This window comes from Mus musculus, chromosome 5 (genome assembly GCF_000001635.26).
Source record: "Mus musculus strain C57BL/6J chromosome 5, GRCm38.p6 C57BL/6J".
Taxonomy (NCBI): Eukaryota; Metazoa; Chordata; class Mammalia; order Rodentia; family Muridae; genus Mus; species Mus musculus.
In genome coordinates, this window is record NC_000071.6 from 11,356,089 (window position 1) to 11,374,508 (window position 18,420).

The following is an 18,420-nucleotide window of genomic DNA, read 5'->3' on the forward strand; positions in this document are numbered from 1 at the left end:
AAGCTCTGTGCTAGGGGTGAGTTATACCACAGCAAGGGATTTTCAGTAGGAAACACAGTCCTGGGGTTCAAGTGTGATCAAACATCCTGCAGCATTAGCCAGTAATGCCCTGTTCATTGTATAAATGGAGCTCTCTGGCCACTTTTCTGGTTGTTTCTAGGCATGTCTGAGTGTGTCATTATGGGAATTCCAAGGAATATCACAACTTGGCTCTTCAAGCTGTTGCACATGACCAACAGGGACCCAAAATCACCTAGGAAACCCTGATTTATTAATTTATTAAATTTACAGTGAAAAGATCAGCTTAGGAACATTGATAAGGTCCTGAAACACTTGCCCCTCCAGAAGGGAGAGGCTAATTAACATTTCTCAGACCACAGGGTGGGAACTGACCTACAGATGGGGACACATTCCACAGGACTGACTGTTGCTCACCTTCAGACAAGGGTTGTCCTTGCAACTCATTCCCTAAAGACCAGTTTAAATGGTGCACTGCTCTGCCAATCATATTGTGCCTAGTTGCTGATGCTCTATTCTACCCCTGGAAACCATATAAAAACTCACCAGTTGGGTGCTGGGGGCCACTGCCTCTCCTTTGGGTCTGGGACGAACCTGGTGCACAGAAACAATAAATTCCTCTTGCTTTTTGCATCAATCCCAGCTTCATGTGTTTTATTCACAGGATCTCCAGAAAGCTAAGGCTCCCTGGAGTCTTACAACAGCATTCTGTTTGCATATTTGCCTGCAGGCCAGAAAAGGGCACCAGATCTCAAGGTTAACTTTCTAGATGGTTATCAGTCACCATGTAGTTGCTAGAAATTGAGCTCAGGATCTCTTGAAGAACAGCCAGTGCTCTTAACCTCTGAGCCATCTCTCCAGCTCTGAAAACCCAGGCTTTTGACACAAATGAATTTCCTATCCCTCTTGTCACGTAATTTATGGCAAGGTATCACCATTTCTGATTTTGGCTTATTGTCCTAACTGCTACTGAATAGATAAGTAGGGATTCAGGAGTCAGCCCACAAACCACACAAACACTGCTCTCACTGAATCAGGCATAGTTTATAGAATGCACACCAATAAGGTCACCTTGTTCAGGAAACTCAAGACATGCGTGACCAAATGATATTGTATTTAAGGGAACTTCCATGAGAATAACATAGAAATTCATAAGTAATTATCAATAAAAACTTATCAACAAAGCTTAAGCTGCACAGTCATACAAAGTACATTTTGTAAAAATTACACTTCGATGGCCAGACATTTGTCTCCATTGGTAGGTGGCACTAATTGATCTTGACTAAAGTATGCGTTCTATACCCAAGTAAAATTAATGAACGTTGCTCAGAAAATCAGATTATATTTTTGCAATAAACATACAAAAATTTGTTACCAACTATAATGTCTACCAGTAAGAAGTAAAAGTATAATTCTATCCTATTATGAACAATAAGAAAAATATGAATTTAAAAAAAAATTGTTAGCAACTTGGCATGCCATGTTGCTAGCCAGATTCCACATTCTTTACTTACATTTGTTCAGGCATTCTCATAAGAGTGTCAAACAATGAAATATCACAGAAGAATGTTGTTGGGCCTAGTAATACAACTTTTATAATTTAAACTAGAAAAGATGACAAAATTCAGTTATAAATAGGCAACCTGTGATTTATGACTGTGTATATAAAATATAGACTTATATTTTTGCAGCATGTATACTTATATAAAATAAGATTATATAAAATTAAATTAAGAGGTTTATAGGGGGATTAGTGAAGTATTCTTTAAATAACCTGAATTCAAAAATAATCTGAAAACCGTAAGCACTTTTGCTATGGCTTCTTTAATGAACAGTTTCCAGTAAATAAAAATGATCGATGAGTTACACATCTTAGATATCTAAGAAACTGATTGAAGAGAGGGATTCAGCAGCAGAGTGCCATAAAAGGGAGACTACTCAAAAGACAAAAGAAAGAAAACCTCAGACAGCCAAGATAACACCCTCATTTGGATGTGAGATGATTAGAAGATAAACAATGAAAAAAAAAAAAAAAAAGGTCAGCAGAGGTGGATCTCAATTACTTAGAAAGGATAAAATGCAATAATTATAACAACAGGCTCATCAAAACAAATGTGAACCCACAACAAACAATGGCCTCCTCAGATCCCTTCTATGCAGTAGAGGGTGGAAGGTAAAGTTAGCCCGCAGGAAAAAAGCACATAGCACAACAAAGACTTATCACAGCTTCAAACTCAATTGTTCTTCATGAACTGTAAAAATGTTCAGTACAGACTAAACAAGAATGTGTTTAAATTTGTATCATCGGTTTCCTTGAAAAAAGACCTTTATGGAGGTATATGAAAGGACTTTGTAGAAAAATGTATTTATGCAGTAGGCAGAAATAAGAAGGATATCTAGAAATATCTATATTATGTAAGTACAGGATATAGTCAATACATAACAATGTTTCAGAACCTAGTATTTTGTGCTATGAGTTTTAAGAATGAAAGGAAAAGTTTCCAGGTAATGTTTCTTTCAAACAAATGCCTGAGGCTAAGGATCTGGACTGGGGATAAACCAGCAGCATTCGTGGCACATGTGGTATCTAGGGCCACAGAAGTTACGAGATTCTGTGACTATTTACGTAGTATGCCAAACACTTACTTCGAGAGTAACCACAGATTAGATTTTCAAAGATTGCCTAGTGAAGCTGATATGAATTGCCAGAATACAGTTTTGCCTTAGAGAATGTATATGCTTCTAATTAGGAAAAATAAGGACTGATATACCTCTACCACCACCCCACCCAAATCAATCAAATGAATGCTTTTCACTTCTAGGATGTAGAAGATGCACTTCCCTCTATACCTCCAGATTAACTGGACAAGACTTTGCATGTTATGTGTACCAAGAGCCAGGAGGAACTGAAAGGTATAAATAGGGCCCTATTCAAGCTAGAAATTTTAAGGATCTAAAGGAGACTATGATGAAGGTGGATTGGAGATGGCTCACTTACAAGCTGAAATTACTGTTCCTTCAACAGTAGCAAAACCTCTAATCCTCAATGTCCAAAACATAACCTACAGGAGAATTAGTGTCCAGAAAGAAGATGATAAACCAGGCATCCTTCACCATTTTCTCATGGATATGGTGCAAAAGAAAGGCAGCTAAGATCAAGTTCAGAAGTTCATGGGCTTATTATCTCATACATATGTGATGTCTCAGGCAATCTAAATGTCATTTGCTATATCAAACCAGTAGTTTTGAAAATAAAAGTAAATAGAGAAACTATAGTTAGTATTTGAAAATTATATTCATGAAAAAATTGAAGATTTAAAAACAACCAATGGAAAGAGTACAGCAATTGTGTACTCACATTATGAAAATAAACAAACTACCGAACAACTGGTGAACAACTAGAACAACTGGACTTTTAGTAGACTGTTTATCATGGATGATTTTCTAAACAGATACCAGGTACTCAAGTTAAATGAAGAGTAAGTAAACTATTTATACAGTCGGATTACCCCTAAGGAAAAAAGGAGAAAGAAAAAGAAAAAAAGAAAGAAAGAAAGGGTCAGGTGGTTTTAGAGCAAAATACTTCCTGACCTTAAAAGAATAATACCAATACTCCTCAAACTATTCCATAAAATAGTAACAAAAAGAATACTACATAATTCATTATATGAAGCCACAGTTATGCTGATACATAAATTACAAAAGACTCAACAATGAAGAGAATTTTAGACCAATTTCCCTTATGAATATTGAGGCAAAAATACTCAATACAACTCTCACAAACTGAATCCAAGAACAGATCAAAGTCATCATTCACTATGATCAAATATGATTCATCCCAGGAACACATGGATGGCTTAATATGCAATCAATTATATAAACAAATTCAAAAGAAAAAAAACACATGTTTACCTTATTAGATGCTGAAAAAAAGCTTTTGACGAAATTCGATACTCCTTCATGTTAAAAGTATTGAAGAGATGAGTACTTCAAAGCCCATATTTAAACATAATAAAAGCAGTATACAGTAAACCAACAGCCAGTATTTAAAGGGAGAGATCTTGAAGTAATCCTACTAAATGCAGGGGCAAGACAAGGGTGCCCCTTCCTCTATATCTATTCAATATAGCTCAAAGTTCTAGCTAAAGAAATTAGACAACAAAAGATTAAAGGGGATAAAAATTGGCAAAGCAGAAGTCAAGGTTTTACTATTTGCAGATGATAAGATAGTATACATAAGCAACCCCAAAAATTCTACCAGAGAACTTCCACAGATGATCAACAACTTCAGCAAAGTGGTTGGAAGTTAAATTAACTCAAATAAATCAGGAGCCTTCTTTTATACAAATGATAAATGGGCTGAGAAAGAAAATAGACAAACAATACCCTTCACAATAGTCAAAAATAATATAAAATATCTTGAGGTAGCTCTCACATAACAATAGAAAGATCTGTGTGAAAAGAACTTCAAGGTCTCTGAAGAAATTAATCAAAGAAAACTTCAGAAGATGGAAAGATCTCCCATAATCATGGACCAATAGGATTAACACTTACCAAAAACAATCTACAGATGCAATGCAATCCACTTCAAAATTAAAACACAATTCTTCAAAGACATGGAAAGAGCAATTTTCAATTTCATATAGACAAGTAAAAAATACCCAGGATAGTGAAACTAATTTTCAAGAATAAAATAACTTCTATGGGAATCACCATCCCTGACCTTATGCTGTACTACAGAGCTTAGTGATAAAAACTCCATGGTATTGGTACAGAAACACAGAGATAAAACAGTGGCATAGAGTTGCAGACCCAATATAAACCCATACACTTATGGACATTTGACCTTTGACAATGAAGCAACAAAACATACACGGGGGCAAAAGCATCTTCAATAAATGGTGCTGGACTAACTGGAAGTCTGTAAGTAGAAAAATGAAAATAGATCCATATTTGTCACCTTGCACAAAGCTCTAATCCAAGTGGATCAAGGACCTAGACATAAAACTAGATACTATGAATCTAATAGAAGAGAAATTGAATAAAAAGTAAGGTATCTCTGACCCAAAAGTCCAAGCATGGTATGAACTCACTAATCAGTGGATATTAGTCACAAATGCACAAAATATCCACGATACAATCCACAGAACTCAAAAATGTTAACAAAGAGAGGGCCCAAGTGAGGATGCTTCAATCACACTCAGAAGTGGGGAAGAAAATAATCACAGAAGGCACAGGCAGGGTGGGACCTGGGTGGGAGAGGGTAGGGTGTGGAGGAAAAATCAGCAGAATCAGGTATAAAGGAAGACAGGAAAGAAGCATATAGGGTCAGCAGGATGAACGGAAATATGTAGCCTCAAGGATGGGTGGTTGTGATGCGGACCCCTTTGAAAGTGTGAGAGACTTGCAAGGTGAAAAATTCTCAGTGCTTACTGGAGGTGACCATGGCCAAAATGCCCAACAGTGGAGAGAGGGAACTTGAAGAGTCCACTTCCAGTAGATAGAAAGAGTCCCCAAGTGGGGATGGTTTTACAAACCCAAAGTCAAAATTTTTGACCCAGAATTGTTACTGTCTAAAAGAATTGCAGGAATAAAAAATGAAAAGAGACTGAAGGAAAGGTAATCCAGTGACCAGCCCAACTTGAGATTCATCTCATGGGGCAGGGAGGACTAAAGTCTGACCCTATTGCTGATGCTGTGATGTGCTTACAGACTGGGGACTAGCATGGCTACTCTCTGAGAGGTCTACCCAACAGCTGACTGAGACAGATGCAGATACTTACATCCAACCATTGGATTAAAGTTGGAGGCCCCTATGGTTGAATAAGCTGAAGGATTAAAGAAGCTGAATTGAAGAATGACCCCCTAGGATGGCCAGCAATATTAAATAGACAGGACCCCTGGCACCTCCCAGAAGCTCAGCCACCAACCATGTAGCCTATAAGCACTGGTTCGAGGCCCCTGGCACATCCATAGCAGAGGACTGCCTGGTCTGGCCTCAGTAGAAGATGAGTCTAATCCTCCAGAGCCTTGAGTCTCCAGGGAAGGGTGTGCCTGGTATTGGAGGGAGCATCCTCTTGGAGACAGGGGAAGGAGGAATAGGATGGACAAATTATGGGGGACCAAAAGGGAGTCAATGGCTGGATTGTAAAGAAGTATATTAGTAAATAAAAAATAAAACAAACAGAAACTAGCTAGGTTATGGGCCTTAAAGAAAAAAAAAACTACTATTTTGCAAAAGAGTGTAGCAATAAAATGATGCCTATGGCATATTGCTATACTCATAGATCAGAGTATCACTAAACCCTCAAGGAAGAAACTTCTTGCAGTAGGTGGTTATTAACACATATTTTCAACTGGACAATGTGCAGAAAGTGAAGGACTTAGGAGCACTCAGCCTTTTTCAAAAAACTTCCTCTCAAAGCTCAAAAGTCTATGAAGAAATGAAAACAGAATGAGCCAGAGTTGGTGGATAACTTCAAGGCAAGAATACTATCTAAACCTAACAGGTCTGATAAACATGAGCTCACAAAGATTCCACAAGTTCTTCAGAGTTTCAAAATATGCAAAAATCCTAGTAATGAGATGATAAGTGGACACAAAATATCATCCTCAACCAAGAAGCTATTTGTAATCAATAACTGTTGGGAAGAGGAAAATAGGCTGTCTTCAAGGCTAGTGTCATGCACAAAAGTGGGTAGCCCAGACAAACAAACAACAACAAAAACAAATTTCATACTCTTTGTATTTTGGGTTTTTTTTTGTGTGTGTTATACTGGCATGTTTGTTTTGGTTTTTTGTCTTTTTGTTTTTGTTTTTGAGAGAGGATAAAAGAGGGAAAGAATATGAATTCTACAGGAATGTTGGGGAAATTGGGGAAGCGCTGAGGGAGTGAAAATATATGATCCAAAAATAATATATGAAAAATTAATAAAAAGGTTTAAAGAATAAACAAGTGAGCATGTTTCTAAATATTAATTAAAGTCTTTGCATTTAAAACAACAGTTATTCAATTTAAAATTAACCATTTTGTCTCATCCTTGTATTGGTCTCCTTGCTGTGTTCAGCTAGTACAGGGTGTAACATAGTGCCCTTTTCTCATACACAGACTGAAAAATATTCTGCAAAAATTTCTTTCAAGCAGTGTTTGAATTGACAGAGTTTGGTAAACTTAAAATTTGTTTCCTCACAGTTCTTTGAAACTAAGTTCTTGATGTGTTTCTCTATATATTGGTTCTAGTAGCTGATAACTTATGTGAGAACGGAATAAAGTGCAGGTTTTATTTCCCCTCAGTGTCCTGGAGACGCAGGTGTTTATGTATCACTGCCCATATCATAGTGTTCCTGTGATAATGTGGTGTCAATTGGCAGCTATAGAAGCAATTGTGCTCTAAGAGTTGATTTCTGATGTCTTTATCAAAACTAGGACTTTACACCCATGATAGTACTTTTTATGATTTGGCTTCTCCAATGCAAAGTAAGGGGTATCTGATTTCATGAAATCAATATAGTTTGCTTTAAACAGCTACAAAGTAGAGATATTGGCTAAGTGTGGAAAGCCTTAAACAGTGATGGGAACAGGTGTGTCAGGAAATAAAACCAAAAAAGAGGGCTAGGCAAAAAGAATATAAATAAAATTTGATGTGTTGTATAATATTTGCTATGTGAAAGATATGGGAGATTAAAGGATTAACTGGAGGTGAGGGCAGTGGACAATAAGTATAATAAATAATAGTTGGGTAAACCAAAACAAAGTACACATGAAAAAACTTAATAGGAACCAGCTAATTAGTAAGCTAATCTCAAAATATGTTTTAAAAGATTAAATGAGCTTGAGAACTTGTTCTGCATTCATGAGCCTATGCAGACACGTTTATTCAATGACTATCACAAGGCGAGGCACAAGATGCCTCCCTATAATTTATTCCTCAGGCCATATGAGGAAGGCTCCAAAACCACACAGATTACCACTCTCCTTATTTCCTTACCATATCTATATGGTAAAGATGATTCTGCTGAAAATACCACCCACTTTTGGAAAGAACTTTCTAGAAATTTAATCTCTATCTCGCCTAGAAATGCCTCTCTTCTACATAGGTTTCATGCTGTTTTGGAGGATGCTCAGGGAGAAAACACATCAATGGTTTGATTTGGACCTGGACACTGCATAATTTAATAACCATTATCCAAGAGAAAGGTAGCTATAGGTATATAGATACAATACAATATCGACATGATTGTTGTAAGTGAATCACTGGTTTCTGATCTGTTTTGGGTTTGTCTTTGCAAGAAGAAATTTCATCCTTAATACTGTAATCTATATCCTAGAGTAGAATGTGCTATGGTAATTTTGCTAATTGTCAGAGTTGTCAAGTTGTACATACATTTTTGGGAACCTACTTTTAGAGATTTTTAGAGGACTCAACCTCTCATCTAGCCCACCACCCAGCAGAGGTAGTGGGAAAAAAGTTATTAGGATACAGGGGAAGTGGAGCAGTTCAGCAATATTTCTTTGGGACAAGATTGATCTTCTTTGTCAGCAGTTCAGTTCCATATCAAACACCATATATGATTCAGCAGCCACAGACCAGTCCTCAAAGCAGGTAGCTACCAGACAAGAACCAGCAGCTGTAGTCCAGTCCTTTCAACAAGGAGACATCAGACATTAAGCACCTGTAAGTCAATCCTGAAGAAACCAACAGCCCCACCACCTAGCCTGGGATGAGGCTGCAGGAGCAGAAAGCTGCCTCAGGAACCTCACAAGCAGTTCTTGGCAAGTTTCTCTCAATGGCAGAGTTATCACAATTTAACAGTGCTATGTAAGGAGAACCAATATATGTGTGTCTTTAGTGAAGAATAACAAGGCAGAGCAAACCAAACCAAGGCTCCGTGCTCATCTCCCACTGTCTATGGGATCATATTTATACTCCTTCATTCCAGGTCCTTTCTCATGTTTTCTATATCAAAACATCCTTTCCCCTGTATCTGCTTCAGGAAAAGAGTCTTTCATGCATTTGCTTTACAAGACCTTCTTTCACCTGTGTGCCCCAGCAAAACATTATTTGATAGAACTATCTTTCCATAGAACTAGACATTTCCATTTCATTAAAATTACCTTCTAAAGTCGGGCCTGGTGGCACACACCTTTAATCCCAGCACTTGGGAGGCAGAGGCAGGAGAATTTCTGAGTTTGAGACCAGTTTACAGAGTGAGTTACAGGACAGCCAGGGCTACACAGAGAAACCCTGTCTCCACCCCCCTCCCCCCAAAAAATACCTTCTAAATAAACTCATAGATACAGACTGTTCTTAAACTTTGTCAGATCAACTTTTCTTTCCATGTGAAGTAATTAATGAAAGATGAGATGCTTCTGGTCAAAGTGCAGAGAATCACAGACTGAGGACTCAGGCCTGAATGGAGCATAGAAGTTAACACTTGTGCCCCTCCAAGCTTGGCCAAAGCTGTGGAAACCCTGTTGAAGAGGAAGTAGAAAGAATGGAAGGTCTTAAGGGTGAAGAAGAGTGCTAGGAAATTCTGTCTCCTAAGGATGACATAATTATTACACTCATGAACTGAGAGGAGCTCATGTGTTGCTACTTGCACAAGACTTGCTGAAAACACAGCAAGCCTAATCTGAGCATAGATAATAAGGGTGTTCTTCATGCCATGTCCCTTATTGGTGGAACTACTCTCAATGGTTAGTTGCTAGTGATAGAACCTAGTGGGGAAACCCCAACTCAATACCCGATTCGTTGTGCACCCAAAAAATCGTGAAGGACCATCTTGATGTAATTACATGAGGTCATTTAATTATGGAGCTCCAGGCTGACATGCATCCCACACAGGAGATAACGGATGATGGCCACGAGGCTAGGAAGCTAGGAGTTTTTATGGGTTAAGGGTCTTAAGGATGTGGAATTCAGCATATCAACACACTATTGGCTTATTCAAACATCAGCAGAAAAATTACATGTACGTGCAGGGTGTCAGAGTTCTGTGAATTGTTGACTCAGTTTAGATAGCCCTGTTATGTCCTCACATTCCTCTTTATCTTTAAGGTTAAGCTGTTCCCAGGAATATTTTAACTACGGGGCATATCCAGGTTTGCTTTTCTTTTTTCTCAGCCCCAGGCAGCCTCTAGACTCACAAACAACCAGCAATTTCTGAGGACTTTATATGACTTACAGGTCTTGAAATTTCATATTTCTTTCACTAGGAAAGGGAATATAATTCTCTTTTGAGCATGTGTCCACTTTTAATTTTCCATGGTGCACTTCACACAGAAAATAAGAATAATCAAAATGTGATGAGGATGAATCATTCCATAGCAGCTACGTCAGTATTGAAGCAGTTGACAAACTTCTCCTTGGGGGGGAGGGGTATTTGTAGTACTGGGTAAGACCACTGATGTCTCTTCTCCCCTATCAGCCTGCGTATTACCTTCTGGCACTAAGAAATATAGCCAGTAGGGAAGACATTTTCACATGGAATTCAGGCTGATTTCTCTATGTCCTGTAGCAAAACTATGTGGTATATCCAGCAATAGGGACTTACCATGTAGTTACGGCCTTAGTGAGTTATGTGAGAGAGGCACGGCAGAGGGATGGAACTGACGGTGAGGTATGTGTTGTGTGTCATATTGGAGGGAATTTAATTGGAGAATGTAGTGTTGTGTAGATGTAATCATATTGTATTGTATTCAATTTAAAAAAATATCCTCTTAGGCAATCAAGGTAGCTCCCATCTGTAATCTCCAGGGATTACAGTAGGAGGATTCCTATCAATCTTAGACAACCCTGAGTTGTAAAGTAAGAAGCTGTCTCAAAGCAAAAGCAAACAAACAAAATCTCTTTAAATGTAAAATAGTAGGGATAGTTAGTAAAGAAGAAAGTATCAGTGAAATAGAATTAGATATCAGAAAGTAAGACAAGAAATATCTACTGTTAAGAAATTTTAAGTACAATAAGTGCTACTAAATTTTTCATAGTAAAATAATGAGATTCATATAAATGAAATTCATTACACTTAGGACAGACATAAAATGTTTAAAAGCCATATCAGTATAACTATTAACCCATAGGTAATATTCAAAACAGTGTAATATTAAAGTCTGTATTAGTATTTTATCAATAAAGTACTTGAATCCAAATGTTGACATTAGGTGAATGGGTGCTAACAACATGTCATGAGTGGACTGAAAGCAATAGAGAAGGATACAAGCAGAAATGTAAGGTATGGAACCCCACTTCACTGTCTAAACTTATATGTTTGACTACAGTGACTAATATCATGTAGTCACAGAAAGATACTAGGTATCACTGGAAATAGGAGTGATGAGGTAAGAGAACTGTGAGTCCCTACCTCATTGACACCCTAAAGTACTGAGAATTTTCTTTCTAGTCTATTTTGTGTTGCCATGTATAATTTTGAAACAAGATCTAGAGTTTAAGCTAGTCACCCTAACTCTAATCAGATGATGGTGACCTTTGTACATCTCACATGTCTTCTCCTGTATGCTAGGATTATAGGCCTAGGGGACACCACAGCCAGTCTGTCTACTTGCAGGCCTTCCTCCTCTCTCTCCCTCTCCCCCTCCCCCTCCCCCCTCCCCTCCCCTCTCTCTCCCCTTCCCCTCTCTCATTCTCCTTTACCACTTTTTTTTATTTCTTCCTTTTCCTCTTTCCTTAAAAAATAGAGACAAACAACCTGAAACTAAGCTAGCAATTATAAAAATACTTCTTAATTAATACAACAGTAGCAGGTATAACATCTTATTTCAAAAATAAGCCTGTGCATGCTATACAAACTTAAGGATTTTAAAGAATACTGAACGAATGGTATAAACACCTTATTTAACTCTTATTCAAGACCAGTGTTAAAATTCAGTAGTAAGAAACTGTTTCCATTCTCATCTAAAAATGAACTAGAAATGAACTGATGTCTATTTTTAAGTAATAGATAGATAGATAGATAGATAGATAGATAGATAGATAAAGGGAGAGGTATGAAGCACACTGTGAAAGATTCAAATAATTTTATATAGTTTCATAAAATACTGCACTGCATATTTGAAATGATTGGCAAGAAGAAAACTAATAGCAAATACACGAGGAAGTCCTCAGTAGCATTTTCCAGAGAACATGTAAGTAACACACACACACACACACACACACACACACACACACACACATCAATCTTCAGTGATTGTTAGATGAGTGGAAGCTTCTTGGTAGCATGGTAACTACTTAAAAGGCTTTAGTTGTTAAAATGTTTGTCCAAGTTCTCATCAACTTTGCATAGGCTATTTTGATAATAGTATTGCCATAACACAGATGTCAAAAACACAACCTCTATGTTTAAATAGTCAGAATGACATTATAAAGGTGGATAAAATCCAAGAAATTTAGAGTTCTGAAACTTAGCCTGGTATAACATAGTTAATGTTTTTTCAAGTTCTGTAAATCAATGAAAGGGAAAAATCCAGTTTTCTAAGCATAATTGTGCAAACTCTATAAGTTATTTCAGAAAGCCAAAGGCATTTAAGTAACTAGACTCGTCAATTAGCCTAGCTGTGCAGTTACTACAGATTGAATTTACCTGGACTCTTTTTTTAGATATGACCTTGAGAAGTTCCTGAACTTCTCGATTTTCCATCCTTCAGAAGCTCACTTAAAAACCTCTCACTTGTTTCAAAATAGTGCTAAAAATAAGTTAGCTAGTTCTTCAAAAATGCTATTTTTAAAATTAGGAAAGACAATAATAAAATCAAATTGTCACTAACACATTAGGGATTTATTCACTGTTTTTCCCAAGGGCCTCTGAACTAAAGTAGATGTACAAAATGTATACCTTACCATTTATCTTTCTTCTTTGACTGTCAAACATGTAAGCACATATTTGTAAATAAACAAGGCAAGGTATTTTATTAGTATAACTTTTGAGATTAAAATTGTTATTTGCCAAGACATTAGCTACAAGTAATTGAATTTTTATTATTCCTATCCATATTGAGAAAACATATATTTACAATGAAAACATTAGATCTCGGTTTTACTGATTCTAAAACAACAGGTTTGTAATTAAAAATCAAACAACTATCGTGTAGAAGAATGCGAATCGATCCATACTTATCTCCTTGTACTAAGGTCAAATCTAAGTGGATCAAGGAACTTCACATAAAACCAGAGACACTGAAACTTATAGAGGAGAAAGTGGGGAAAAGCCTTGAAGATATGGGCACAGGGGAAAAATTCCTGAACAGAACAGCAATGGCTTGTGCTGTAAGATCGAGAATTGACAAATGGGACCTAATGAAACTCCAAAGTTTCTGCAAGGCAAAAGACACTGTCTATAAGACAAAAAGACCACCAACAGACTGGGAAAGGATCTTTACCTATCCTAAATCAGATAGGGGACTAATATCCAACATATATAAAGAACTCAAGAAGGTGGACCTCAGAAAATCAAATAACCCCCTTAAAAAATGGGGCTCAGAACTGAACAAAGAATTCTCACCTGAGGAATACCGAATGGCAGAGAAGCACCTGAAAAAATGTTCAACATCCTTAATCATCAGGGAAATGCAAATCAAAACAACCCTGAGATTCCACCTCACACCAGTGAGAATGGCTAAGATCAAAAATTCAGGTGACAGCAGATGCTGGCGAGGATGTGGAGAAAGAGGAACACTCCTCCATTGTTGGTGGGATTGCAGGCTTGTACAACCACTCTGGAAATCAGTCTGGCGGTTCCTCAGAAAATTGGACATAGTACTACCGGAGGATCCAGCAATACCTCTCCTGGGCATATATCCAGAAGAAGCCCCAACTGGTAAGAAGGACACATGCTCCACTATGTTCATAGCAGCCTTATTTATAATAGCCAGAAACTGGAAAGAACCCAGATGCCCCTCAACAGAGGAATGGATACAGAAAATGTGGTACATCTACACAATGGAGTACTACTCAGCTATTAAAAAGAATGAATTTATGAAATTCCTAGCCAAATGGATGGACCTGGAGAGCATCATCCTGAGTGAGGTAACACAATCACAAAGGAACTCACACAATATGTACTCACTGATAAGTGGATACTAGCCCAAAACCTAGGATACCCACGATATAAGATACAATTTCCTAAACACATGAAACTCAAGAAAAATGAAGACTGAAGTGTGGACACTATGCCCCTCCTTAGAAGTGGGAACAAAACACCCTTGGAAGGAGTTACAGAGACAAAGTTTGGAGCTGAGATGAAAGGATGGACCATGTAGAGACTGCCTTATCCAGGGATCCACCCCATAATCAGCATCCAAACGCTGACACCATTGCATACACTAGCAAGATTTTATCGAAAGGACCCAGATGTAGCTGTCTCTTGTGAGACTATGCCGGGGCCTAGCAAACACAGAAGTGGATGCTCACAGTCAGCTAATGGATGGATCACAGGGCTCCCAATGGAGGAGCTAGAGAAAGTACCCAAGGAGCTAAAGGGATCTTCAACCCTATAGGTGGAACAACATTATGAACTAACCAGTACCCCTGAGCTCTTGACTCTAGCTGCATATGTATCAAAAGATGGCCTAGTCGGCCATCACTGGAAAGAGAGGCCCATTGGACACGCAGACTTTGTGTGCCCCGGTACAGGGGAACGCCAGGGCCAAAGGGGGGGAGTGGGTGGGTAGGGGAGTGGGGGTGGGTGGGTAAGGGGGACTTTTGGTATAGCATTGGAAATGTAAATGAGCTAAATACCTAATAAAAAATGGAAAAAAAATAAATAAATAAATAAATAAAAATAAAAATCAAACAACTAAGCCCAACCTAGAAGGGAGATATGCTTATCATTTTAAGGATTTAAAACATTCAGTAGCTTATTTATTTTTTCTTTCTCTTTGTATAGTATGTGGTGATTTGTATTACATTTGATGAAAATATATTCAGTACATTGGAAGAATGTTTCAAAGTTCTTTCTTTCCATTTTGTGAAATCCTACTTGTAAATAAAATATAATGTAAACATAAAACTCAATGTCACACACGGAGCAAACCTGTCAGATTATGAGTCCAAGAAGAACTGACAACATGGATGTATAAGTAAAAAAAGATTTAAAGGGAAGAGGAAAAGGAAACTCTAAAGAAAGGGTATAACCAGGGTTCTTATCTTCTTTAGAAGATAGAGGAATTAAGACAATTGCAACAACACTTAGTCTCTGGAATAAGGTCGAATGGAAACAGTTGAAGAGAAAGGGACTACTACTGTCAAATTGTTGGGAAGCCTATTGAAGGATGGGGCTTTTGGGTGATTCTAGGGATCTGAATTGGTACTTTGCCCTGGTTATGCCTGGCTGCAGGAGAGTGGTGAAAGAGGCCATGGCATGATGTAGACTGTCAAGAGTGGGCCTGTCAGTCAGTTTTTCTCCTACATCTGGGTGAGTGGTCTGTGTATTTTCAGGGTCATTACATGGTTTAACTAAAAGAACTTATAGTAGTGTACTTACATCCTAATATAAAACCTAATTTGGGGAATACAGATATTATAACTATTTTATTAATTAATTAGATCATATCCTATATGACACATGGGTTTCTATTTCACATATATTTAAAATTTACCTGTATAGGAAGCATGAAAATCAAAACTCAGAGAAGATACATAACAGATTTGCTTGATGTCTTTGGCATGGATGTAGCTATTTAGTTGCACATTTATTATCATTCACAATTCCCTTACCTACCCATGGTATTATAAAATGAAGAGACTATAGGAATAAGGAGGCAGAAACTTCAGGTTTCAAAAACTATGTTTTTCTTACTTCCCAATTCATAACTGCTGAACTTGCCCTATTCAACTCAAAATTTCCTAAAAGGTATTGAAGGTAATTTACACATTTGAAGTACATTCAACTGAGTCAAAGTTTCAGCAGTGATTCCTGGAGAATATTAATAATATTCCAACTTATGTAGAAAAAGAGGAAGTTGAACAAGCTTAATAGGATAAAAAGGTTTATTCTGGGGTTTAATCCCAGCCTGATCTGTGATGTTCCTTGAGTAAATGTGAGTTTGGCTCACATTCTAAAGATATATCCACAAATGGCATTAATGACTAATAACTGTAGATTTACACAAAAGTGTTATTCTTCAAGAAAGGAAACATGCCTCTAATCTGTGGTTTCTAAAATATATGTGTGAAATGGGAAGTAGTAGACATTGGGCCAAAGAACATGTTTCTTATGGTTTCAAGATGTAGTTTGGGAAAAGCTCTTTGACTTTCTAAGGAAACTATATTAAATCTAAAATGCACCAAGGCAGAAGAGAAGCAATTGCAGAATTGCTCTAAGAATTTTGTATTATGGTTGCACATTTGAAAATATTCTTCATTTAGAAGTGAATGAGAAATAATTACGGTGAGATTGTAAACAATCTGGATTCAAAGTAAAGGTTTTATTTTGTAATATACTTTATGCTCTACTGTATGCTGAGATATGTTTTGACAAGAAAAATCAATTTTGAAGATTTGTTTTATTTTCATTGTGTATATTTATATGTGTCTGTGTGTGGATATATCCACAAGCATGCAGATACCTGAAAAGGTTAGATAAAGAACAATACCACCAGAAACTTGAACTATAGTCAATGATGAGTCACAGACATGGATTCTGGAAACTAAACTTAGGCCCTATATAAGAGTGATTTATTCAGAGTCATCTCTACAGCCTCCAAGTTAAATTTGAAAATGCCATTTTAGCATGTATTGAGACAATTGATGTCTTTTACCCCAATTTATTATCATACTAAACTTCATTAACAGATTTGTTTCAGCCTTCCCTAATTCAGCTTAATTAATCTGGACCCCCCCAAAATTTTCAAACACTGGACCACCAAACAGACAGCATACAACAACTGATATGAGGCTCCCAACATCCATACAGTAGAGGACTTCCAGGTCTGTGTTCATTCAGAGATGATGCACCTAACCCTCAAGAGACCGGAGGCCCCAGGAGTTTTGAGGTCTGGTGAGGTAGGGTTGGGGGCATCCAAGTGGAGATGGGGTGGGGTGGAGAGGAGGGGTGGGATCTGGAGCAGTCAGAGGGTGGATAGGGAAGGGTGGGGAATGGAATATGGAGTGTAAAAATGAAACACAAATAAAATTATATTTAAAAAAAACAGATTTTTTGAAGAAAATCATTTCATACACTTAATAATTTAATTAATTGATTCAAATAAAGTAGAATTTACAGTAGCATAAATGTATAACAATATGTTACCTGTAATATATTTATGCTGCTATATATTATTATATGCTATATATAAATATATAGTATAATATATAATTATATAAAATATAATAATGGTTCTGAGCATGCAAATGATTGGAATTAAATAGATAGGTAGATAGATAAATATAGATATAGATATCATTAAAAGAAATAGTCATTGTTCTGATAGAATTAATTTATATGTGTATATATAAATATATAAAAATATACACATAAAACTTTCATGATGATGAAAAGAAACACAGCTCATTAATATGACTTGTTAATGAAATATAATATGCTCAGAGATATTCTATTTGGAAATATAGCAATATGTGGTAGAGAAGTTGCTGTGTTATTTTGTTATCTTTTGCAAATTAGAGATAAACATAACTTGAATATGTCAAAAATAAATTTAAAATGTATTTTAAAATTTATTTAGCATGAGCTATGAACATGTGATTTTACATATTTGAAGACAATTGTTAGACATGGATTTCTGTTGTATTTATTTTCAGAATTTCTTTTATTCCTTCAATACTTGTATACCTTCTCAAGAAAAACAACTTACTCCAATTATCATATTTTCTATTTATGAATAAGATTCTAATGTGTATCATTGTAATGAACACATATTACCTCACAATATTGTTTATTCGTATTTATTAATATTTAAAATTTAAGAATTTCACAAGTATATGGTCCTTGATTATGACTGTCATATTTCTGGATATAGTGGTCTGAACTAGGTACCTAATGTGTTATACACTGTTTTAATACGCTTTGATTTTCATGGCCTTTAAAATCTGCTGGCATTTTAGGGTGCCTGGCTTTGTATGCATGTTGTTCTTTCTTCATAGCACCAAGAAAATTCCCCAGACAGATCATTATGAGACAAATATCTAGAAAAGTACCACTGAGTTTGTTCTAACTTGCCCATCTATTGCTGGTAATGGGGCTTGCCTTTAAATGTGGTTTGTCTACTGATCACTGGAACAGCATTAGAGAAAGTTAATTTTAAATTTATTGCCTTGCTCAGCCATCTTCTGCGAAGATTTTACCTGCAGTAGTTGGAATCAAATGTAGACCTATAAATAAACACTGTGCAGAAATTGAAAGATCTTGATACACTCACTAAATGCTAAATTG

The 18,420-nt window shown here is 36.7% G+C and overlaps 1 long non-coding RNA gene across 6 annotated transcripts in view; it reads right to left on the reverse strand.

The window, feature by feature from the left end:
• 1700108N06Rik overlaps positions 1 to 18,420 on the reverse strand; it is a 67,016-nt gene that overhangs the window by 7,626 nt on the left and 40,970 nt on the right. For all 6 annotated transcript variants that reach the window (XR_003955851.1, XR_003955850.1, XR_003955852.1 and 3 more), the window contains one exon: positions 565 to 742. This is a non-coding gene — a long non-coding RNA (RIKEN cDNA 1700108N06 gene). The remainder of the gene's footprint in view (positions 1 to 564; positions 743 to 18,420) is intronic.